The following is a 24,732-nucleotide window of genomic DNA, read 5'->3' as shown; positions in this document are numbered from 1 at the left end:
AAAAGGGGCGGGGAATGGACAGTCTGGGGGCGGGGTGAGGTGTGGCCTGAGCCTCCAGGCACAGCGGCCATTTGCCGCTGTGCCTGGGATCGCGGGCCGGCCGTTGGCCGGCTTGTGTAAGTTACACCTGCCAGGAGGCAGGCGTAACTTCTTCAACAAAGGTAAGAGGGGTTCTAGATAGGGCTGGGGGGCGGGTTAGGTAGGGGAAGGTGCGGGGAGGTGGAAGGAAAGTACCCTCTGAGGCCATTCCGATTTCGGAGTGGCCTTGGAGGGAACGGAGGCAGGCTGTGCGGCTCGGTGCGTGCAGACTGCATAATTCCCCCCCCCCCCCCGTTGCGCGCGCCGACCCTGGATTTTATAACATGTGCGCGACTGCGTATGTTATAAAACCGGGCGTAGATTTGTTCACACTGGGTTGTGTGAACAAATCTGCGCCCACACACGTTTTAAAATCTGCCCCATAGAGAAGTGGGAGAATGAGCTTCTTCTTCTTCTCGGTTGCTCTTCTTTCTTTGGCCAACGATGGGATGGGGTCAGCTGGCAGCCTCCCGGGTTTGTTCCTCTTCCTGGCTGCCAACAGGATGGTGTCAACTGGCAGCCTCACGGGCCTCTTCCACTTCTCGGCTGCCAGCAAGTTGGGGTCTGTCAGCGGCTTCCCGGGCCTGTTCCTCTTCTTGGATGTTGATAAGAAGGGGACTGCTGGTGGCCTTGCAGGCCTTTTGCTCCTCATCCACCAATGAGATGGGGTCAACTGGTAGCCTCATGGGCTTCTTACTCTTCTCCTTCACTGTTCTTCTGGATATGCATGCAGTTGGTGATTCTCGGCACACCCCATTTTTAAGTTGGTGGTACCTGTGCTATGGATGCTACGCCCATGAGAGAGACAGAGGGTGAGCATGGCTGTTTGTGATTGCAAGTGGGAGAGACAGAAGGTAAGTGTGGGTGTGATTGCATGAGGGAAAGACAGAGGGCAAGCATCTGTGTGTGTGTGTGATTGCATGTGTGAGAGACAGGGTGAGCATGTATGTGTGTGAATGAATGTGGAAATCACAGAGAGCGAGTGTGTGATTGCATGTGGGAGAGAAAGCTTGAGTGTGTGTGATTACATGTGGGGGAGAGTGAGCATGCATGTGTGATTACATGTCGGAGAGAGAGTGCGTGTGACTGCATGTAATAGAGAAAGCTTGGGTTTGTGTGATTGCATATGGGGAGAGACGAGTATGTGTGTGTTACATGTAGGGGAGACAGAGAGTGAGAATGTGTGTGTGTGTGTGATTGTATGTGGGAAAGAGAGAGAGAATGCCTCTGTATCGCTCCATGGTGAGACCGCACCTTGAATACTGTGTACAATTCTGGTCGCTGCATCTCAAAAAAGATATAATTGCGATGGAGAAGGTACAGAGAAGGGCTACCAAAATGATAAGGGGAATGGAACAGCTCCCCTATGAGGAAAGACTAAAGAGGTTAGGACTTTTCAGCTTGGAGAAGAGATGGCTGAGGGGGGATATGATAGAGATGTTTAAAATTATGAGAGGTCTAGAACAGGTAGATGTGAATCAGTTATTTACTCTTTCGGATAATAGAAAGACTAGGGGGCACTCCATGAAGTTAGCATGGGGCACATTTAAAACTAATCGGAGTAAGTTCTTTTTTACTGAACGCACAATTAAACTCTGGAATTTGTTGCCAGAGGATGTGATTAGTGCAGTTAGTATAGCTATGTTTAAAAAAGGATTGGATAAGTTCTTGGAGGAGAAGTCCATTACCTGCTGTTAAGTTCATTTAGAGAATAGCCACTGCCATTAGCAATGGTAACATGGAATAGACTTAGTTTTTGGGTACTTGGGTACCTGGATTGGCCACTGTTGGAAACAGGATGCTGGGCTTGATGGACCCTTGGTCTGACCCAGTATGGCATTTTCTTATGTTCTTATGAGACTTTGTTTATGTGAGAAAGGAGAACATTTGGGTGCGCCCTCTGCCATCCAAACTAATTTATGATAATCTTCGGATGACTGGAAATCAAACCTTTCCAGGGATGGAAAGTTGGGGGGGGGGGGGGGTTAATCCTAAAAAGTTTTAATTATTATTGGGTGTTATTTGATGTGTCAGGTTTTGAAAAATATTTTATTGGTGTGTGGCACATTTTTAAAAATGTGTGGATGAGTTTTTAATTATTGGATGTTATTCTATTTGTCAGCTGTTCTGAAATTTTTATTCTTTTTATTGATATGGTTTTACTATTATGATTGTGTTATGTTTATGAAAAAATGTGAACCCTGGGCTGAGATGAGAGGCATCTCCGCCCACAGGGAGGAGCCCTGTGAGCCTCACTGTCAGCAGGTGCAGTCTCAGTGGCGTGGGACACAGCTAGAAGTAGAGACTTTATTATAAATGGAGAAAACAATAATGTCCACAGAATAGCAGATGTATTAGTACAATGCTGAGCAATGGGGAATGCCCAGAGTGAGACCACAAACAAGAAGATCTGGTAGTGGCCTGCGAAGCAGGTTACGCTGGGAATCCCCTCTGACGAGTGTAAGCATCTCAGTAACACAGATCTGGTAGTGGCCCACGGAGTGGGGTACGCCGATGCTGTCTGTATAGTAGTAGTTGAAGAACTGGTAGAGATGCCGGAACCCGGAAGTGGCTCCCATAGTTGGTGTGTAGATATTCTGTAGTGCAGGAAAGCTGAATGACTTCTACCGAAGGCACGCAGTGCCCTAACCCTGATACCGGGGGTGTAGTGATCTTCCTGCACGCAGTGCCCTAACCCTGATAGTGGGAGTGTTGTGATCTTCCTGCACGCAGTGCCCTAACCCTGATACTGGGGGTGTTGTGATCTTCCTGCACTGAGCAGGGATACGGCACTGCGTGCAGGAAGATCACAACACTCCCGGTATCAGGGTTAGGGCACTGCGTGCAGGAAGATCACAACACTCCCAGTATCAGGGATAGGGCACTGTGTGCAGGAAGATCACAACACTCCCAGTATCAGGGATATGGCACTGCGTGCAGGAAGATCACAACACTCCCGGTATCAGGGATAGGGCACTGCGTGCAGGAAGATCACAACACTCCTAGTATCAGGGATAGGGCACTGCATGCAGGAAGATCACAACACTCCTGGTATCAGGGATAGGGCACTGCGTGCAGGAAGATCACAACACTCCCAGTATCAGGGATATGGCACTGAGTGAGGGAAGATCACAACACTCCCGGTATCAGGGATAGGGCACTGTGTGCAGGAAGATCACAACACTCCCGGTATCAGGCACAGGGCACTGTGTGCAGGAAGATCACAACACTCCCGGTATCAGGGATAGGGCACAAGTTCTAGTCACATTGACTGATCAAATTACTTTTTTTGTCAAGCTACCAACTGTTTCCATTTCCCATCCCCCATATATTGTCAGTGGGAACCATTCCCAGTTTCTTTATTCTGACCATATGTACTTAATGCATGCATGACTCGGTCTTAAATTCTATGACAGAAGCATATGTTTTTGAAAGGATCAACAGGTAGCCATGCCTCTGACTGGGGTAGGCACTCTACACAGCTTCAAGCTGCCATGTATGATGGAAGCCCACCCTCTGCTCTCTGATGGATGGGTGGGCCTCAGCACAGCTGAGAACAAAATGGGGGGACACATGACCTCCCCCTGGTTGGGGAGTAGGGCAGTCCCATGCTCTGAAGAGAGAGCAGTCACAAAAGCTAGAAGAACTTGCATGTGCCAGGCACTGACCCTCTACTCACCCCAACTGTCAGGAGAAGGGACCATTCCCACATTTGTGGTCAAGATTCTGAGTGACCTTGTGATCAGTGAGTGATCAGTCTTTCCATCCTAAAGATAGCCCCCAATAGGGGCTCCCCACACCCTGCAACAAAGTCCTCTGGAGGAGACCCAATGGGAAGCCATTCTTGGTACCTTAGGGTGCTTTCTCCTTTGCTCTACATCCCCTTCCCCTATAGTACTTGAACTCTTGGTCTTGCTCTGGCTATCCATTGTTTTGCATCATTCCCTGGGTACTTCATGCCACTCTGGGTACCACTTTGCCACTCATGGTGCCTTGAGCTTTTGTTGACATTCTTCCTCTTGCCTAAGCCCTCAGGGTATACCTTAAGGGCTTTCAAGCTACTCCTTTTGCTGTGTTGCTCTGCTTCTACTGTTTCTCTTTTTAATCACCACCACCTTTGCTACTACCATCACTCCAAGCCAGCCTTGTACCTTAGGGTTCTTTCTCCTCTACTCCAGCTGTCATGTTGGCTCTTTCCAAATCCCCTTCCCCTACAGTACTTGCTGAATCTTGGTCTTGCCCTGGCCATCCAATGGCCTTACCTATCCAGTTATCTTTAATGGTTTCATGCTTTCTTCAAAATCTGTTCTTTTTATGATCATTGTTCTTATCCAGTATTTGGGCTTCAATGGATTATACCACAGCAAAAGGCAAGGACTGAAGAAGTACAGCACCCAGAACAAGAATCATGCTCATCCATGATTACATCTTTTGAGGTAATAGATACACTATTAGAAAATACTGATTCAGAAGAAGAATGATGTCCTGGATTCCCTGAATCATTGAATATTAAACAGATAGTGACTAGAGAGCATTTGGCACTTCTAGTCAGTTGAATCTTAGCTTCTAGTGAAGATGTTACGACTGTCGCTGCCCGACGTCTCCACTCCGTCCACCTTACCTTTTTTGTGACTCCTCCCGCGGTTGATGGACGTCTGGCCACCACAGCGTCTGCCTGCCGTCCTCTCCGACGTCCCCGGTCCGGCTTGGGTGCTGCATCCCACCATGTTGTCCAGGTAGCATATGGCGCATGAGCCGTGTGGTCCTGCTTCTTATTCTCTGTTTTTCATGTACCTCAGGGGCGCCCCCCTGTGATGACATCACGCATCCCGGATACAAAAGCCTACATATTTTTGCTGGCTAATCGAGTTAGCAAGGTCAGGATCTCCTTATGGATGGGATTCACTCTCCATACCTAGCTACTCTGCCTCTCCAACATTTGGACTTTATCCTAACGGGGTACCCGCTCCTCGGGGGCCCTCTCTCATTTCTTTCAGGTCGCTATCAGGAACCTCGAGGGCCCATGTTCCCTGTCTCGCTGCCTGAACTTATCTCTCCTGCTTGGAAGAAACCGCTGCCTACATCATCAGTGAGTTACCAACTTTATTTCCTCAGAGCTGTTCCCTGGAACCAGGTACTTGCTCCTCGAGGGCCTGCCTCTATTCCAGCTTCCGGGAGAAACTGCTGTGTGAGTAACTTGACCAATGAGGCTCTATACCAGAATTCTGTGTATGCTCCACTGTACTCACTATCTCAGTTTTCTCCACTACAGCACAGCCATAGAGAGAATCGCTGTTCCAGTATCCTGAGGAACCCTAGCCCAGTCGGGTTTCATCTCTACTCTCTACTGCCACCTCTGGTGGCTTCTCAAATCTGTCTAATAAAAGATATAATTCTGTGTTGTGTGTCCCAAATCTGAGCCTTACCTGTGGCCCCTCACGGGACTTCCCCCCGTGGGCGTGGTCAGCTGCCACAGTGTCCAAGGGTCCACCCAAAACCTTACAAACAATAACAGAAGACCAATTCCAAGCTTGAACAGCCAGCAACCTCACCTAATGATGCCATTTGGAAATAACATCTGACCTCCTCCAGGGATTTTCTCTGGCTTATCCCTGCTTAAGGCTTCCTACCAATTTGGTTGGTGTCATTTGCCCTTCATTTGGAATCTTTTGGTATTTTTGACACTCTGGGTTGCTGCTTTGTGATTATCATGATACTTTGGGGTCTTCAGGCCACTCCTTTAACTGCTTTGACATTCCTTGGGAAGTTTTCTGTCTTTATTGGTACATCGTTCCCCCTTCATGGAACGTTGAGCTGTTAATGCCACATTGGTGCAGCTTTGCCCCTCTCATGCAGCCTTGGGGTGTTTATGCCACTGTTGCTGGTGCACTTTGTGCCACTTTTGGAGTCTTGGGGTGTTCTGGCTACTTTTGCTACTGCTTTGCTCCTCTGACAGTGCCTTATAAAACTCCTGCCACTGCTGGTAGTTTTTTGCCCCATTACAGATTCTTGGCCTCTTCATTCCACTTTTGGTGCCATGTTGACATAGTCCATGCGTTTGCGTGCTTTCACAAAGAATTAAATTAGAAATGGTTAAAAAATTCCAATTTGGGATCCCAAAATAGGCTGCATTTTTTCCCCATTGATTATAATGATATAATGAGCTCAGTATCAATGATCACTTACTGCTGTGGCATCGTTGGCACAGCCTAGCGGGTTAGCCCACTAAGCCCATGCCAAAAACTGGCAGACATGTCCTGTGATAGGATGGACTGGAGCTTCTCCTACACCAGCTGCCTCCCCACAAATGGAGCCCTTGGGTTCTGGTGGCCAGCAGGAATTAGGTGGGTTCCTAGGGCATTCAAGCAGATGAGAGTCCAATGACAAACCAAAGTGAGGGCTGGCAGCAGACAGGAGATACCAGAGACAGATCAGGAGCTGGGGCAGGCAGCAGACAGGAGGTGCCGGAAACAAGCCACAGGTCGAGGCAGGCAGCAGACAAGCATGGTCAGATCCAAAGCAAAAGGTCAGGTCCAGGTGACAATCAAGGAAGGACAAAGTCCAAATTTTTCTAACTTCCGACCCATTTCCTCACTTCCATTCCTTGCCAAAATTCTAGAATCTGCAGTCTTAAAACAGTTAACATCCTTCTTTGATCAGCAATTCCTACTTGAGCAATACCAATTTGGTTTCAGGCCGCACTATAGTACTTAAATGCTACTAATTTCCAGTACAGACACCATTCTCTGCAGATTCGACTCTGGAACATTCTACATTGTCGTTTTTTCTTGATCTCTCAGCAGCATTTAACACCATTGATCATCAAATCCTATTAAACCAACTATCCCACATAGGCATCTCTGGAACAGTTTATAACTGGTTCAAATCTTATCTATCCAACCAATTTCAATAAATTTTCATCAGTCGTAATCATTCCACTTCATTTGCACTAAAAACCGGAGTTCCCCAAGGTTCTGCCCTTTCAGCCGCATTATTCAATATCTATCTCACTCCGATTCGTCAACTGTTAGCCACACTTGGCCTAACTTACAGAATCTATGCAGACGATATTCAATTCTTCTTCCCCACCAAACAGATCTGGCAAGATACATCAAAATTCCTCTCCTTATACCTCACAACAATCAAAACCTGGTTAACATACAATAAATTAAGTCTAAATCTCAATAAAACAGAAATACTCATTTTAGGAAATCCTTGCTTCAAAAGCATCCCCACTTTCATTCAACATGACAACTGCACAATACATATAGTCAATCAGGTATGTAATTTAGGAATCATCCTCGACACAAAACTAAACCTTAACTCACACACCAAAACTTTCTTTAGAAACCGTTAAGCTCTGCGGTCGCAGATGGCTGTGACCGCTACTGCTCACATCTCTTTCCACTACTTTGGCTCTGATGGGCGAACTCATGGCCTCTGCCAGCTACCACCGGCCTTCCAGCCTCCGTTCCCGGGCCTACCTGTGCAGCATGGACACTGCCAACCCCCATCTTCCCTTGGGGTTCCCTAGGTGCGCGCGTGCATGCTCTCCGACCTGTTTTAACCATGTCATGGTGGGAACCTCAGGGGCGTCCCCATCAGATGACATCACTCTACACAGATATTTAAGCTCGCCAGTGCCGGCGACTTGGCAATGAGTTCACTTGCGGTATCTACCTACTCTCACTTCAGAATTATTCCAGTTCCTGCTTCTGTGGTGTGAGGCTATCGGGTACCCGCTCCTCAGGGGCCCTTCCTTATCTCTTAGCTATCCGCTTCTTGGAGGGCCTTTCATCTGGACTCCTGCCTGCCTCGCTTCCCGAGGCTTTCTATGGAACTACTACTTATCTCCAGTGTTGCATCCGTCGGTCTCAGACCTCAGTGCCTCACCTTTCTTCCTGCTCTCTCTACTAGCCTTGGGAAAATGGCTACCGCCGTGTCTTCATGCCGCTCTCTCCGGCATCCCTGGAACGACAATGGCAAGGCTATCCACCATGTTTCTCCTGAGGGCCTCCTAGGGTGTGTGTGTGCGCATACCACCCATGTCTTTATTCATGTCATGGCAGGAACCTCAAGGGCATCCCCCTCAAGTGAAGTCACGTCATCTGGGTATTTAGCCTGCCCTTCGTTTGCTAACAATTCGAGTTAGAAAGGATTGGAATGCCTCTGGTCTAAACTGGTCTGCCGCTTCCTTGCTGCCGCTTGAAGCTCTCTCTGCCCTTCGGGGTCATTCATCTAACCTGGGTATCCGCTCCTCGAAGGCCCTTTGCTTTCTTTCAGGTGCCTATCTGGGTTACCAGGTATCATCTACAGCTCAGCACTGGGAACCTTTACCCGGGACTGGGAACCTGTACCCGGGACTCCCTCTACTATTGCGTGCTGCTACCATCTACCATTGTGGGACGGGTCTCCTCTGCCGAGGGCCCCTGGACAGCTGCTACCGGATCACCTCACTACTGCCACCTCTGGTGGTATTATCCAGCTGTATAATAAAAACAATATCTTCTGTGTTTGCGTGTCCTGAGTCTAGCCTAGTACTGCGGTTCCTCACGGGGCTCCTCCCCGTGGGAGTGGCCATCACCGCAGTACCCAAGAATCCACTCAAACACCTCAAAACCATAATATCCAGTTGCTGTGAGTACCATGCTGTGGACCCCTGTTGTGTTATCTACGTGGAACCCCTCTCCGGTATATCCCGCTCTGCAGACCATTGCCATGATTCATTAGAGGATCCACCTCCAGGTCTACGCTGCTCTGCGGACCCGCACCGTGATATCACTAAAGAAACCCTCACCGGTGTACCTCGCTCTGCAGACCACTACCGTGACCTTCCACCGAGGAACCCTCTTGTGTACCATCTCTATGGACCCAGTGTATTAAAGTAACTGTAACTTCCTCCTGGCACCCTCGCTTCTCGGGTAGTGCCACAGCTATTGCCTGACTCCAGTCATCCGAGCGGAGTCTGACGTCAGTATTGCACTGTCGCTCCATGGCCCGCCTCCTGCGGTCACCCTCTCTTCTCCGTCCATAACTACTGCTGTATATCATCCCGCAGCCGAGGCTCCGCCTCTCAACGGTGAGGCTCAGCGGAGCTCCTCCCCTGGGGCCCACATATTTACATATCCTAACAGAAATTCTGTCTTGAAAATAAAGCTATTGAGATATGTAAAACCACTATTTGATCTGGTTCATTTCCGCACAATTGTACAATCACTAATGCTCTCCGGCATTGATTACTGCAATTCTTTTTTATTAGGCCTTCAAAGTACATGAAGTAAAGTACTTATGTACCTTTGTCCACATTCACAGGGGGCAATTTTAAGACGTATTTATAAATGTGTAAAGATGCATTTACTCAAGTAAAAACTCTTCAAAATTGCCCTCTTAATGAAGGTTCACAATGAAGGTTCACAAACCAGTTCAAAAGACTTGCAAAAATTGGATAGTTCATCAAATCCACTTCAATTCAACAAATATATCTTAAGCAGAATGAAGAAAGCCCAGAATACAATTCTTCAAGTCAGTAGATTTATTTCACATTTTGATAGATCAGTGTTAAGCGGAGAGGTGGACCCTTGGCCAAGGCTAGGTTGGCGCTACCTATAGAAGGCTTTCTATAGGCCCTCGTTGTCGGGAGGTGAATGTATGCAGCAGAGACCCAACTGGATCTTCACCTATACCAGCCCTCGTTCCCCGCAGGTTGAGCCCTTGGGTGCCGGGGCCGGCAGGATTTAGGAGTGGGTCTCCGGAGAAGATGATCCTGAAGATGGAAGGCAAAGGCAGAGTCAGGCGATACAGAGGTCAGGCTGGCAGCGAGCTAGGAGGATCGAGGTATAGGCCAGAGGCAGGACAGGCGCCGAGCAGAAGAAACGGTGAGCAGGCAAGTGGTCAGGGCAGTCAGCAGACAAAAGCAGAATCCAGGGACGAGCCGAGTCAAGAACCAGAAGAGCAAGCCGAGGGGACGAGGAGCTGGAACAGGGATGGAAACACATGGAGCAGGAACAGGTGCAGGATCACACGGAGCAGGAACAGGACCACATGGCGCTAGAACAGGAGCAGGATCACACAGAGCAGGAACAGGATCACATGCAGCAGGAACAGGAATGGGATCACGAAGCAGAAGCAACCAGCAGCTCAAGCAGAGCGAGACCTGTTGCTGAGGCAAAGATGAGGCAGCAGGAGCTGCCTTAAGTAGGTCCCAGGGCAGTGCTACACATCCGGGAATGTGGGAGGTTTCTCCTACCGCGGCCCCTTTAAGGCTAGGTAAGGGCCATGCGCACGTGCCTAATGGCAGCTGTGGCCGGCTTCCCGCAGGAAGGATGACGGTAGCAGTTCGGGGGGAAATGAGGGAGACCTGGGCCTGGTCGGGAGGTAAGTGTGGCCAGTCGTGGCGTTCCACAGCCGGCCACCGCAACAGTACCCCCTCCTCTAAGCCCCCCTCCCCGGGGCTTGGGCTTCAACAGCAAGAGGAAATGTGGAAAAAAGGATTTGCACTCACAAAGACGGGAGTAGCTGGCTTGTTACGGCGGTTACTACCCCAAACCAAATATCCAAATTACTACCTCCACCTTCCTCTATTCCTGATGCCTTTCAACTAGCTTGATCACTCCATTCTTATACTTCACTTCAATGCATATCCAGCATAGTTCTCTGCTTCAACAGCAGGGGAAAAGAAAAACTGTTACTTCACACATCCAGCAGAGCTCTCTGCTTAAACGGCAGGGGAGAAGAAAAAAGGATTCACACTCACAAAGCGGGGAGTAGCTGGCTTGTTACGGCGGTTACTACCCCAAACCAAATGTGCCTGATACTTCACTTTCGATGCATATCCAGCATAGCTCTCTGCTTCAACGGCAGGGGAGAAGAAAAAAACTGATACCTCACGCATATCCAGCATAGCTCCCTGCTTCAACGGCAGGGGAGAAGATAAACAACCAATAAGGGCTGTATAACATAATCTGGGTAAAAACAAATAAGCATGGGTGTAGCTTGCTTATTGCGGCGGTTACTACCCCTACTACCTCTAACTACTCAAGCTAGATATTTCACTTGGATGCAGCTCCATCACCGCTCTCTACATTAATGGTGGGGGTGGAAGGGAATTAGAACCAAGAGCTAAGAGAAACAGATAAGTATGAGAGAAGAAATGAGGGAAGCTTGCTGGGCAGACTGGATGGGCCATTTGGTCTTCTTCTGCCGTCATTTCTATGTTTCTATGTTTCTTCAGGTGTGTGGTGTGAAACCTCTTGAGGAATCCTTTATCCAGGATGTTGGGCATGGGTTCCCAAGAGTTCTCTTCTGGGCCATACCCCTCCCAGGCTATTAGGTACTCCCACTTCTTTTTACGGTGACAGACATCCAATATCTCCTTCACCTGGTACGTCTCATCTCCCAGGGAGGAGATCCTCTTTGGCTCAGGCAATCTCCCGGCTGGCCAAAACAGGACCACTGGCTTCAGTAAGGAGACATGAAAGATATTGTGGATTCTCAATGATGCGGGGAGGTGGAGCTGATATGTGACTGGAGTAATCTGTCACAGGATGGAGAAGGGGCCCAATGTAGCAGGGCACCAGCCTCATGGAGGGCACCTGGAGTCGTATATTGCGAGTGCTCAGCTATAACTTGTCCCACGGTTTGAGCTGTGGGGCAGGGCGTCAATGTCTGTCTGTAATGGCCTTCGCTCTCTGAGCGACTCTGCGAATCAAAGTCTCAATTTGAGACCATAATGTCTGAAGCTCTTGTGCACTCAACTGGCCTGCCGGAGATGGGATTGACAGAGGTACTGGAAGTGGAGAGAGCAGTTGTTTTCCATACAGAATGAGGAAGGGCGATGATCCAGTGGCAACATTGGGGTGCGAGGTGAGAGAACTCCGCCCATAGAAGGAAGGCAGCCCAGTTGTACCGTTCCTCATTTACAAAGGCCCGCAGGAGGGTCTTAGTTCGTTCCGCTTGGCCATACCCCTCCCAGGCCTGAGGGTGATAGGGTGATAGGCTGAGGTGAAATCTAGCTTGATATTGAATTTGCAGCAAAGGGATCGCCAGTAATCAGTGAATTGGACCCCATGGTCGGAGACGACGTGACGAGATAGTCCATGGAGGTGGAAAATATGGGAGGTGACCAGCTTTGCCAACTCTGGAGCGGATGAGAGTGCCAGGAGGGCAACGAAATGAGCCATCTTGGAAAAGCGGTCGATGATGACCCAAATTACTTGGTTACCATTAGAAGAGGGGAGATCTACCACAAAGTCGGTAGATATATGGTCCAGGGTTCCTTGTGGGCCAGCAGTGGCTGTAACAGCCCCCAAGGTCATCCCACCAAGGGCTTCTGATGAGTGCAGGTGGGACACGAGTCCACATAGGCTTTAATGTCTTTGCCCATTAACGGTCACCGATAGTACTGTTTGAATAGAGAATGGGTCCGTGCATGATCAGGGTGACCCTGCTATCTTGGAGTCATGGGCCCATTCTAGTACTCTTTGCTGGAGTTGGGTTGGGACCACCATTTTCCCTGGAGGAAGATGCGTGCTGCATTGATGATGGAGCCCGGGGGGGGGGGGGGGGGGGGGTCTGGGTTATCTTCGTGCGCCAAAGACCGGGAGAGGACATCAGCCCTGATATTCTTGGCAGCTGGCCTGTACTTCACCACAAAGTTGAAGCAGCTAAAAAACAGGGACCATCAAGCTTGACAGGCATTCAAACGCTGGATGTGGCGAAGGTCCACCAAGTTCTAATGGTCGGTATAGACAGTGGTTGGAGGGGGCACAGCATACTATCACAGTCGCCACTCCTCTAAAGCCAGTTTTATAGCCAGGAGCTCCATATCCCCGATGCCATAATTTCTCTCCACTAGAAAGAACTTGTAAGAAAAGTAGGAGCAGGGATGGAAGGTCCCCTTGACAGTGAGCTGGCCCAGAACTACCCCGACTGAGATGGCGGAAGCATCAACCTCCAAGATGAAGGGGCACGTGGGGTCTGGGTGGCGGAGGCAGGCTTCCTGGAAGAAGGCTTGTTTCACGTTTATGAAGGCGTGCAGCGCTTCTGCAGGCCACTCTCTAGCACTGGCTCCTTTCTTGGTGAGTGCCGTAAGAGGGGCGACCAACTGAGAGTAGTGGGGGATGAAATGCCTATAGAAATTGGCAAAACCCAAGAATCGTTGTAGGGATCGGAAGCCTGAAGTGTGGGGCCAGTCCCAGATGCAGGCCACCTTCTCCGGATCCATTCTAAAGCCTGTACTACAGACAATATTTCCAGGAAGGGAAGAGACTCTTCTTAGAATATGCACTTTTCCAGTTTCACGTAGAGTCTATGGGCATGTATGTGTTGGGGAACCTGTTGAACATCATGACAGTGAGACTGGAGGTCTCTTGAGAAGACAAGGACATCATCGAGGTAGACCACCACACTGGTATATAGTGGGTCCTGAAAGATTTCGTTCATCATAGATTGGAAAACCGCGGGGTGTTACATAGCCCGAACGGCATCACCAAATATTCGTAGTGGCTATCCTGTGTATTGAAAGCGGTCTTCCACTTGTCCCAAGGTTTAATCCGAATCAGGTTGTATGCCCCCCGGAGGTCCAATTTGGTAAAGATTTGGGCTCCCTGAAGGCAGTCCAATAACTCTGGGATGAGGGGCAAAGGGTTCTGGTCCTTTTTGGTTATGGCATTAAGCCCCCTGTAGTTGATGCAGGGCCGAAGAGAACCATCTTTCTTGGCCACAAAGAAGAAGCTGGCCCCTGCCGGTGACGTTTAGGGGCGAATAAACCCCCTCTCCAAATTCTCCTGAACATAATTGGTCATGGGCTTGGTTTCGGGAAGGATAGGGGGTACACCCTTCCCTGAGGAGGGGTGGTTCCGGGAACCAGATCGATGGCACAATCAAATGACTGGTGCTCTAGCAGGATTTCCGTGCTCTCCATGGAGAAGACATCGGTGTAACTGGCAAACTGAGGAGATAAGCCCAGGAAGACTGTAGCAAATAGCAAAGGAGGGCACCCAACAGGAAGAAGGCAATACGGGCGGCACTGAGAGCCCCATTTAGCCAATTGGAGCATCTCCTAGTCGATAACAGGGAGTGTTGCTGCAGTCATGATAGTCTGAGGACGACAGGGTGGACAGCCTTCTCTATCACAAGCAGATTGTGATAAATTGCAGGAAGACCTTGTGAGGTTGGAAAACTGGGCATCAAAATGGCAGATGAAATTTAATGTGGACAAGTGCAAGGTGATGCATATAGGGAAAAATAACCCATGCTATAGTTACACAACGTTAGGTTCCATATTAGGTGCTACTACCCAAGAAAGAGATCTAGTCTCTTTCTTGGGTAGTAGTGGATAACACATTGAAATCGTCAGTTCAGTGTACTGCGGCAGTCAAAAAAGCAAACAGAATGTTGGGAATTATTAGAAAGGGAATGGTTGAATAAAACGGAAAATGTCATAATGCCTCTAGCTGCTAATGCCAGTTAGCAGTTTGACTTTGTCTGAAAGTGCATTTTTGATTTGTACCTGAAAACATCTATTGTTTAAATATGACTCAACTATTTAGTGTTTTGTTAGTGAGTCCTATTTCTTTGTCTATTGATTAGTATTCTGTGATTTACAGTGTCAAATGCTGCAGAGAGATCTAACAGAACCAGAATGTAGTGTGTTCCTGTATTGAATCCTCTTAAGATATTGTCTGATAGAGCTAATAGCAATGTTTCTGTACTGTAGTGTTTGCGGAATCCATGTTGTGCTGGATATAGTATGTTGTTATTTTCAAGGTGGTTAGATAGTTGTTTTTGAACTGATTTTTCGATTAGTTTGGCTATTAGGGGTAAGTTGGAGACTGGTCTGTAGTTGCTAAGATTTAAGGGGTCAAGGTTCTTTTTCTTAATAATTGGCTTGATTAGGGGGCACTCCATGAAGTTAGCATGTGGCACATTTAAAACTAATTGGAGAAAGTTCTTTTTCACTCAACGCACAATTAAACTCTGGAATTTGTTGCCAAAAGAGTGGTTAGTGCAGTTAGTATAGCTGTGTTAAAAAAGGATTGGATAAGTCTTGATGGAGAAAGTCCATTACCTGCTATTAATTAAGTTGACTTAGATAATAACCACCGCTATTACTAGCAACAGTAACATGGAATAGACTTAGTTTTTGGGTACTTGCCAGGCTCTTATGGCCTGGATTGGCCACTGTTGGAAATAGAATGTGGTCTGACCCAGTATGGCATGTTCTTATGTTCAAAGTGCAGCATGCCAGTCCGGAGGCAAACGGGAAGAGTGGTCCTGGAGATTCTCCCTGGGAGAGGGTCCTCCAAGATAGAGGGGATCACCAATGGCGTGCTTCTCAGCACTATGGACAGGTCCAGATGGTCAACCAGGTTTTTCATAATAAAGTTTCCCCCTGCACCTAAGTCTAGGAGTGCCAGGGTAGGAAACTCACACTGGTCCGTGAGAAGGGCCACTAGGAGCACGAGTTGGGGAGCGGGCTTTGTGAAGCCTAGAACCACCTCCCAGGCTGATTCTAGGCCTGGAGGTTTCCCGGCCTCTCCGGACATTGGGGCCAGGAAATGCCCCTTCCCCTCACAGTACAGACATAGACCCATGGCCCAGCGGCATTGCCTCTCCTCGGGGGTCAGAGGGCTTCGTCCCAACTGCATGGGCTCTTCCTGCTGTATAGTTCCAGATGCCGGAGGGGTTCCCACCAGTGGCCTGGAGAAGGACGTCGCCAAAGGGACGGGTCTGCACAGTGCCCGTAACTCCCGGGCGCGCTGCTGGAGGCGACAATCTATCCAGCCAGCTAGGTCAATGAGGGCGGTCCTGAGCTACCAGTTCATCTTTGATGCGGTGGGACAGCCCCTCCAAGAAGATACTCCTCAGGCTGTCTTCCCGCCAATTTAGCTCAGTAGCCATGGTACGGAACTCTATGGCGTAGTCCGACAGTGGCCGCACTCCTTGGCGGAGATGTAGAATATCAAACCCTGTGGCGGCCAGTCCAACCAGGCTCGTCGAAGGTCTGCTGAAGACCTGGACAAAGTGTTGCAGGTCCTGGAGGAGTGGATCCCCTCATTCCCATAGGAGGGATGCCCAAGCCGTCGAGAAGGGAGAGGATAAAGTTGGCCTTCACGGTGTATGTGGAGAACTGTGCAGGCTGTAGCATGAAATGCATGAAACATTGATTAAAAAATCTCTGGCATTGCTTGGGATTACCTGCATACTGAGGAGGATCCGGTAACCGGAGAGAGGGAGCTGCAGGTGCTGGCAAGGCTGGGGGCATGCCCTTGGCGGTGGAGAAATCAAGGCGGGCATTCATGCACTGCAAGGAGGCTGCCAACATTTCCAAAAACTGCTGCTGCGCTAGACCTGGAATAGCCTGGTAGCCTTAAAGATCCACCAGGTCCATGGCCTCAGCAAACTGTTATGCAGAGAGTGGATGAGGTTGGCGCTACCTATAGAAGGCTTCCTATAGGCCCTCGTCGTCAGGAGGTAGATGTAGGCAGCGGAGACCCAACTGGACCTTCACCTATACCAGCCCTTGTTCCCTGTAGGTTGAACCCTTGGGTGCCGGGTCCAGCAGGACTTAGGAGCGGGTTTCCGAAGAAGACTATCCTGAAGACGGAAGGTGAAGGCAGAGTCAGGTGATCCAGAGGGCAGGACTGGTGGCGAGCTAGGAGGATCCAGGGACGGGCTCAATGCATTGGAATATGTGAGTTCAATGCATTGCATGTAATCTCATATTGGCCTACAAATACATGTATGTTGTGGGGTAAACACATGCATATTTTATAACATGTGTATATGTGATATGTAATTCTTGGAAAGTTATCTTCCCCTTTTGTAAAACATGAAACCAAATTTCCTTATGCTACACATTTGAAAGGCAAAGTTCACATGAATTACTGTGTACAAGAAGTAGATTATACTGCCTTTCTCTGGGCACCTGTGACGGCATCCCTACTTCTTATCATAAGAATATAAATAGATGGCTAGAGAAATATGCTATATATAAATTGCTACTTTACAATGTGTTCATAAGACATTAAAACAATTACCTTTTTTTGACACGAAATGGAAAGTGATACCATTTCTTTTTCGTAACATATTCAACCTCCCTAGAATGTTCTCCCAATTTGCTAGATGCCTCTTTCCCTGTATTATGAGATTTATCACTCTTCTTCTTTTTCTCTTTTTCCTCTGTTTCTTTTCCTTTCTGCATCACTTTCTGCTTCTTCTTGTCTGTTATTTGATACTGCTCTTCTATGAAGAGAGCAGTAGAAGAATGAATTCCTTGTAATTGTGTTTCTCTTGGTTCTTACAGTGTACACATCACGGATCCACTCAATATTGATAATTAAATTCTCTTCAGGAAGTCTGGGATAAATATTGGCTGTTTCTTTGCTGATATATATTCTTATGTTCAAGGTGTGCCATGGAAATGATGCAACTTTCCTATAGAAAAAATAAATATATCAGTCCCTCATCGGGCCTGGCTACTCTTTCTTTAATTTGTGGGATTCTCAATTATTGTAACACGCTTCAACTCTGCTACTGAGAGGTACCCAAAGCTGAGGTGCCATAGACTTTCATTTGAGACACCTAGGATTTTTTTTTCTTAGGTAAATATCACTACTACCATCAGCAGTCTAGCCATTAGAGTGGTGTGGAACCTGCCCAAAAGTCATTGGCTGCATTTCCCTTCAGAAACAGAATATAATGGTAAGGAATGATTACAGCATTTCATCTAGTCTGCTAATTTTCCCTTCCTGCTGTAATATTGCAGAGCTTACTTGATCTGTCCTTACATATACTTTCCCACAACTCTTATTTGTTCCATTATTTGAATTTTGGTACTGTTCTATTGTTCTGGTCTCCAACACTTTCATTAAAAGGCTGTTACCAGTCTGAAATTTAAAATCAAAACTATTGTTCACTTCAATTTCATTTTGGCATAGGCTCAGCGGTGCGCGCAAAACCCGGGACGCGCGTAAGTCCCGGGGCTTGCAAAAAGGGGCGGTCGGGGGCGTGGCCAGGGGCACGGTTAGGGGGCATGTGTGGGCGGTCCAGGGGCGTGGCCGAGTGCCCTGACACAGGCCGCTGTGTCGGGGCCTGCCGCGCCGGCTCGCGTAAGTTACTACTGCCCAGAGGCAGTAGTAACTTCTCCGATAAAGGTGGGGAGGGGGTCTATATAGGGCCAGGGGGGTGGGTTAGGTAGGGGAAGGGAAGGGAAGGGAAGGTTCGGGGGGGGTAGGAAAAAAGTTCCCTCCGAGGCCGCTCCGATTTCGGAGCGGCCTCGGAGGGAACAGGCAGCGCGCTGGGTTCGGTGCGCGCAAGTTGCACAAATGTGCACCCCCTTGTGCACGCCAACCCCGGATTTTATAAAATACGCGCGTATCTTATAAAATCCAGCGTACTTTTGTTCGCGCCTGGTGCGCGAACAAAAGTACGCGCGCGCGTGTTTTTAAAATCTATCTCTTAGTGAAGTGGTATCTTTCTATATGAGTCTTGCATCTGCTCAAAGTGTCAGTGTCCCACATGACATTAAAAAATAAACAAAAAAAAAAAAATTACATAGCGTCAAAAATATTTTAATTTCAATTATCTTCTCTATACAAAAAACTGATAGGCTTAGCAAAATAATTATCAAAAACATACTTTTGCGCAGGTAAGTGATTGGTTAGAAATTTCAGACTTAAAATTGGTAAGTGATTGGTTAGACTTGTTTATTTTGACTTGTTAAAATTGTTTTTAAATGTTTTTTGAAAATATTTATTTTTTTGTATTTTTTTTCTTTCTGCAGTTCAGTTCCCCTGAAGCAGTCTCATTTTTGAGGCAAAACTTGGGCCCTTGTCAGGATTTTCTATCAGATAGGATTTTTTATCAGATCGGAATTTGATTGAAAAAGCTATTTGTTGGATTGCATGAAGAATCTCAAAATGGAATTAATATAATCTCTTCTATTAAGAGTATCTATAAATTGTGTATCTAATTGGAAAATTGCACTCTTTTAAGCCTTAGAGTGGGGTTTTGAGGTTTTTTAAAATGTGATTGTGTATATGTATGGGTGAGTACTCTAGTATGCATGTATGCATGTGAATATTTTTTATTTTTGTATGATAAAGGACGGTTAAAAAATCTTTTGATATATGTTAAAGAATTTATCTAAATTTAAATGGGTATGTAAGATATATGAAGGTTAATTTGTATTAAAATTTGAAATAGATAATTGAATAAAATTATATTTTAAATTTATTGATAAAATATGTTATTGAAATTGATTATATGCTCATTCTCTTAATTCTTTGATATATGTTACTTTGGGGAAGCATTTCTTGTTTCTTAGCCAGTCTATGCTTCTTTACTTCTATGTTTACCCTAGAGCTTGTCAAATCTGTCGTGGAGACCCCACAGCCATTCTGGTTTTCAGGATATCCACAATAAAAATGCATGAGTTATGGAGATTATAATTGCAAATTTATTCATGCATATTCATTGTGGATATCCTGAAAATCTGATTGGCTGTGGGATTCCCAGGACAGGTTTGGGAAGCTCTGTTATATCTCTCTGCTCATATTCATATTATAATCTCTTGTTGCACAACACCCATTCCACTGAAAACTGTTTTCCTCTTATGTATTATTTGTATGTTTGAGGTATTTAAATTTCTCGATCATATCTCTCTTCTCCTACAATGCATAAAAATGATATTGAAATCATGGGAGAAGACCAAAGCACCAAGGGAATTAGTAGAGAAAGGAGAAAAGGGCCCAAGACAGAGCCCTGAAGCACATTCAATTGATAGTGGAATTGTGGAAGAAGATTATCCACTATCCGTAAAGTTCAATGTAATAAATCCCACACTGCATTTAGAGTTACATTTTAGCATGGGTTTTACTTAGTGCTTACATTAAAAAGACAGTGGTCCCCATGGGATGCAGTAAGCTAATGGGATGCAAATCAAATAGGAGGTAAAATAGTGTGCTAAATGAACAAAACACGCTAAAACTGGGGTTAAACTGAAAAATCCACCCTAATGCAGAGAAGTGTTTTTAAAAGTGCATTAAAACAGGAATAAGGAGGGTAAGTGCTTGAAGCTGGAAGGGGTGTGACCAACATGACCTTCATGCAAGGTTAGCATTGGGCATCCCGACTTGGGCACAATCTTACATGCAAGACCATTTGGGCAAAGTATGACAAGTTAAATCAATGGGTAAGCTCTCCTAGCAAAGGCACCTACGGCAGAGTAGTATGCAGTTTGGTATTCTGTATCTCATATGGTTGTAGTTGCCTGTTCTAGAGAGCTTACCCTTTGATTTTACTTAGCAAAATGGCCTTGTAGGCAAGATTCACACTTGGCATCCTGACTTAAGCAATATCTTGCATGCATGGTCACACTCCTTCCAACTTCAAGTGCTTACCTCTGTACTCCTGGTTTAATGCATTTAAGTGGATTTTCAAGTTAACTCCTTGGCCTAAGGTGGAGTAAAGTTAACTCACATTTTTGGTGGTCATGGTATTCTATTGCTGTGCCCATATGGTAGTGTCTTTCTACTAAACATGGACGCCCAATTTTATAACATGCTAATTTCTGTCAACTGGCTGAAAGGCTGCTTCTTGATCTCTGCTGCTGACCATCACCCAACTTATGTTGAGACCACGAAAAACTTCCTTCCCACCCCCAACCCACCCTGGTTCGGGGCCTTCCTGACTTTCTCTTCCCTCCTGTCTGGATTTCCTCTGCCTACCAATGTAATTAAAATTTTTTTTTAATATATTCAGAGGAGGAAGGGGAAAAGAGTAAGTGAGAGTAGGAGAGTGTGTGTGTGTGTGTGTGAGCATGTGCAAGGGTGCACAGGAGCAGGCATGTGTGTCAACAAGTGTGCACGAGGGAATATGTGTGGGTGCATGTATGTCAGGGAGTGAGTATGTGCCAGAGACCGTGAGGGAGTATGTGAGTGTGTGCGTGAGGGAGCATGTAAGTGTCATAGAACATGGGAGTGTGGTTGTCGGGGAGTATATGTAAGGGAGGAGAATGCTTCTGCACTCCCACCCCCATTATTTCACAACAATCTCAGATGACTGGAAATTAGAAGTTGCCAAGTAGATAAAGCAGAGGATTTATTAATTCTTATTGGTTTCAATTACTGGATGTTATCTGATGTGTTTACTGCTTTAAAATATTTTATTGGTATTTGGGAAATATTTGAAAAATTGTATATGAGTTTAATTATTGCATGGTCTATTCATCAGCTGTTTAGAAATATTTATTCTTTTTATTAGTATGGTTTTCCTATTATGGATTATTTATATTTCTTGATTTCATTGTTTAATGTTTTATGAAGAATGGTGATTTTTTTCCATTGTTCCACTGCATACAGAGTCTGGCTCCTTGCAGTTTCCCTAGTTCCTTTTTAGTTTTCACATTTCTATTTATACTTTATGAACTAAAAAATGAAGTTTCAGAACTATTACAACTAATCAGTGACCTATCATTAAAATCATCTATTGTACCTGAAGACTGGAAGGTGGCCAAATGCAATCCCGATATTTAAAAAGCACTCCAGAGGTGATCCAGGAAATTATAGACCAGTGAGCCTGACTTCAGTGCTGGGAAAAATGGAAACTGTATAAAGAATAGAATCACAGAACATTTAGACAGACATGATTTAATGGGATACAGCCAGCATGGATTTACCCAAGGGAAATTTTGCCTCACAAATCTGCTACTTTTTTTGAAGGGGTGAATAAAAATGTGGATAAAGGTGAACCAACAGATGTGGTATATTTGGATTTTCAGAAGGCGTTTGACAAAGTCCCTCATGAGAAGCTACTAAGAAAACTAAAACGTCATGGGATAGGAAGCAATGTCCTTTCAGGAATTGCAAACTGGTTAAAAGATAGGAAACAGAGAGTAGGATTGAATGGTCTGTTTTCTGGTTTGTAAAGGTGAACAGTGGAGTGCCTCGGGGATCTGTTCTTGGACTGGTGCTTTTTAATTTATTTATAAATGATCTGGAAAGGAATATGACAAATGAGGTGATCAGATTTGCAGATGATACAAAATTATTCAGAGTAGTTAAATCACAAGCAAATTATGATAAATTTCAGGAGGACCTTGTGAGATTGGAAGATTGGGCATCCAAATGGCAGATGAAATGTAATGTGGACATGTGAAAAGTGATGCATATAGGGAAAAATAACCCTTGCTGTAGTTGCACAATGTTAGATTCCATATTAGGAGCTACCACTCAGGAAGGGGATCTAAGCATCATAGTGGATAATACATTGAACTCATCTGCTCAGTGTGCTGTGGTGGTCAAAAAAGCAAACAGAATGTTAGGAATTATTAGGAAAGGAATGGCAAATAAAACAGTGGATGTCATAATGCCTCTGAATTGTTCCATAGTGAGATCATACCTTGAATAGTGTGTGCAATTCTGGTTGCCACATCTCGAAAAATATTTAGTTGCCCTGGAGAAAGTGCAGAGAAAGGCGACCAAAATGATAAGGGGCATGGAACAGCTCCCCTATGAGGAAAGGCTAAAGAGGTTAGGGCTGTTCTTGAAGAAGAGACGGCTGAGGGGAGGATACAGGACTTGAATGGGTAAATGTGAATCAGTTATTCACTCTTTCAGATAATGAAAGGACTAGGTGGCACGCCATGAAGTTAGCAAGTAGTAGATTTAAAACAAATCAGAGAACATTCTTTTTTGTTCAATGCACAATTAAGCTCTGGAATTCATTGCCAAGGATGTGGTTAAGGCAGTTAGTGTAGCTGGGTTTAAAAAAGGTTTGGGTACGTTCTTGGAAGAAAAGTCCATAAACTGGAATCAATAAGGAATAGCCAATGCTTATTACTAGCATTAGTAGCTTGGGATCTATTTAATGTTTGGGTACTAACTAGGTTCATGTGACTTGGATTGGCCACTGTTGGAGACAGGATATCCAGCTTGATGGACCCTTGGTCTGACCCAGTATGGCATATCTTTTGTTTTTATGATCTCCTGATTCTCATTAGCCAATTTATTTATTCTCCTCTCTCAGCCTGCATATCATACTCACACACACCTGCTTTGCCTTTACAGAAAATACCTGCACATCATTCTCCTCCTCCTCAGATGAGGAGGAGGAAAATGGAGAGGTAAGCAGCAGTGATGACCCAGCCCCAGATTCCACAGAAGCAGCAGCAGCAGCCACCACTGGAAAGCAGCATCCTGTTCCTCCCCACCCTGTCCACCGCCTAGAGAGGAAGGGGCGGTGGTCCATGCCTACCACACCCAAGAGCCGCACCTTGGGCCTCAGGCCACACTTCCTTTCCCCAACCCCATAATGCCTCCTCCCTGGTTTGCCCAGGGAGTTAGGGATACTGTGACCCAGATTGGCCAGCCTTTGCTAGCTGCAGAAGGCCTGCATCCCCTCTGCTTCCTCTACCACCCCTCCACCACAGCAGCCAAGAGGCTCATCCATGCGGACACATGCTCAAGATGATGAGCATCTAACAAGACACAAATTGTTTGCTGTGGTATAGCGGATGTCAGTGGAGCAGAGAGCGACACAGGTCTACCACAGGAGTTTGATCAAGATGTTGGACCTCCATGGTCAGGTAATTGATGCCTGACCATGGCAGTGGGGATATTGCCACCAGGATTCCCCGATTCCTGAACATCCTCCTATTTGGTCTGGTTTTCAGGTAACCCTTCTCCCTGGGATTTTTTCTTTTTAATTGTAACTTCTTTACTCCCTAGAATTCCTCTCCCTTCCCATTTTTCATTTTTTTAATCAAATTTATTATAAAGTTTAATGAAAAAAAATTGCAAAAATACAAAATTTACTTTCGATTATATTTGTCTATGTTTAAATGTGTACAGTTTACATTTTCAGTGTTGTCAATAATCTAAGATATACATTTAAATGGATTGTTGCAATATTCCATTTCTCTACCATGAGGAGAGGTGAGAGTGACATGGGTGGAATCAATTGCACCCATTACATTTACCATGCCAACTATGTCATAGAAAGCATGCTTCATCTCCTGCCACTCCGTATGCTGCTATGGGTAATTTATGTACTACCTGACACGTTTCTTCATGATCTTCAGTGGAGAACATTGATTGGCTGTGGTGCTGTCATGGAGCACTGTGTTCTGGAATGAACCTGTGGTGAGAAAATTCAGGGTTCCCAGAAGCTTGACTAAGCCAGGAATGGCACATTCACACTCTGTTAGAGGATCTATGTCCTCTTTGATCTCTTCATAGAGACAGAAAATAGCCCTGGAACTCAGCCTGTAATTACAGATGACATCAGTCTCCGGAATCCCCAGCAGCATTGTCCTCAGGTGAAAAGTCCGCTGCCTGTGTACCATTCTGTGAACCACTTGAGCCAAGACCACCTGCTCTTCTTGGGTCCTCCTCTCTTCCTTGGCGAGAAAGTGCCTTCTCTCCGCCTGTTCCCGCTCTGACTTTTGTCTCCTGCCATGCTGTAAGGCATCTGCCTCTAATATTCTTCTGCTGACCCACAAAATGTACCAGAGCATTAGGAAAAAATGCACGTAATCTATCATTACACCAGCGCTGCATAGACACATACCCACACCAATGCCAGCAAAGGAGTAAAATGGCCTCCAGAGACAGCACTTTCCCTTCCCTCCTCAACCCAAGCGCTAAAAATCCT

General features: G+C 46.3%; 1 long non-coding RNA gene across 2 annotated transcripts in view; it reads right to left on the bottom strand.

Moving 5' to 3' along the window:
- LOC115091580 overlaps positions 1–24,732 on the bottom strand; it is a 72,393-nt gene that overhangs the window by 5,172 nt on the left and 42,489 nt on the right. For both annotated transcript variants that reach the window (XR_003856774.1, XR_003856776.1), the window contains one exon: positions 17,118–17,514. This is a non-coding gene — a long non-coding RNA (uncharacterized LOC115091580). The remainder of the gene's footprint in view (positions 1–17,117; positions 17,515–24,732) is intronic.

The sequence above is a fragment of the Rhinatrema bivittatum genome, chromosome 1 (assembly GCF_901001135.1).
Source record: "Rhinatrema bivittatum chromosome 1, aRhiBiv1.1, whole genome shotgun sequence".
Taxonomy (NCBI): domain Eukaryota; kingdom Metazoa; phylum Chordata; class Amphibia; order Gymnophiona; family Rhinatrematidae; genus Rhinatrema; species Rhinatrema bivittatum.
The sequence above is the reverse complement of the archived record's forward strand: the minus strand, read 5'-3'. Positions and strand labels throughout refer to the sequence as shown.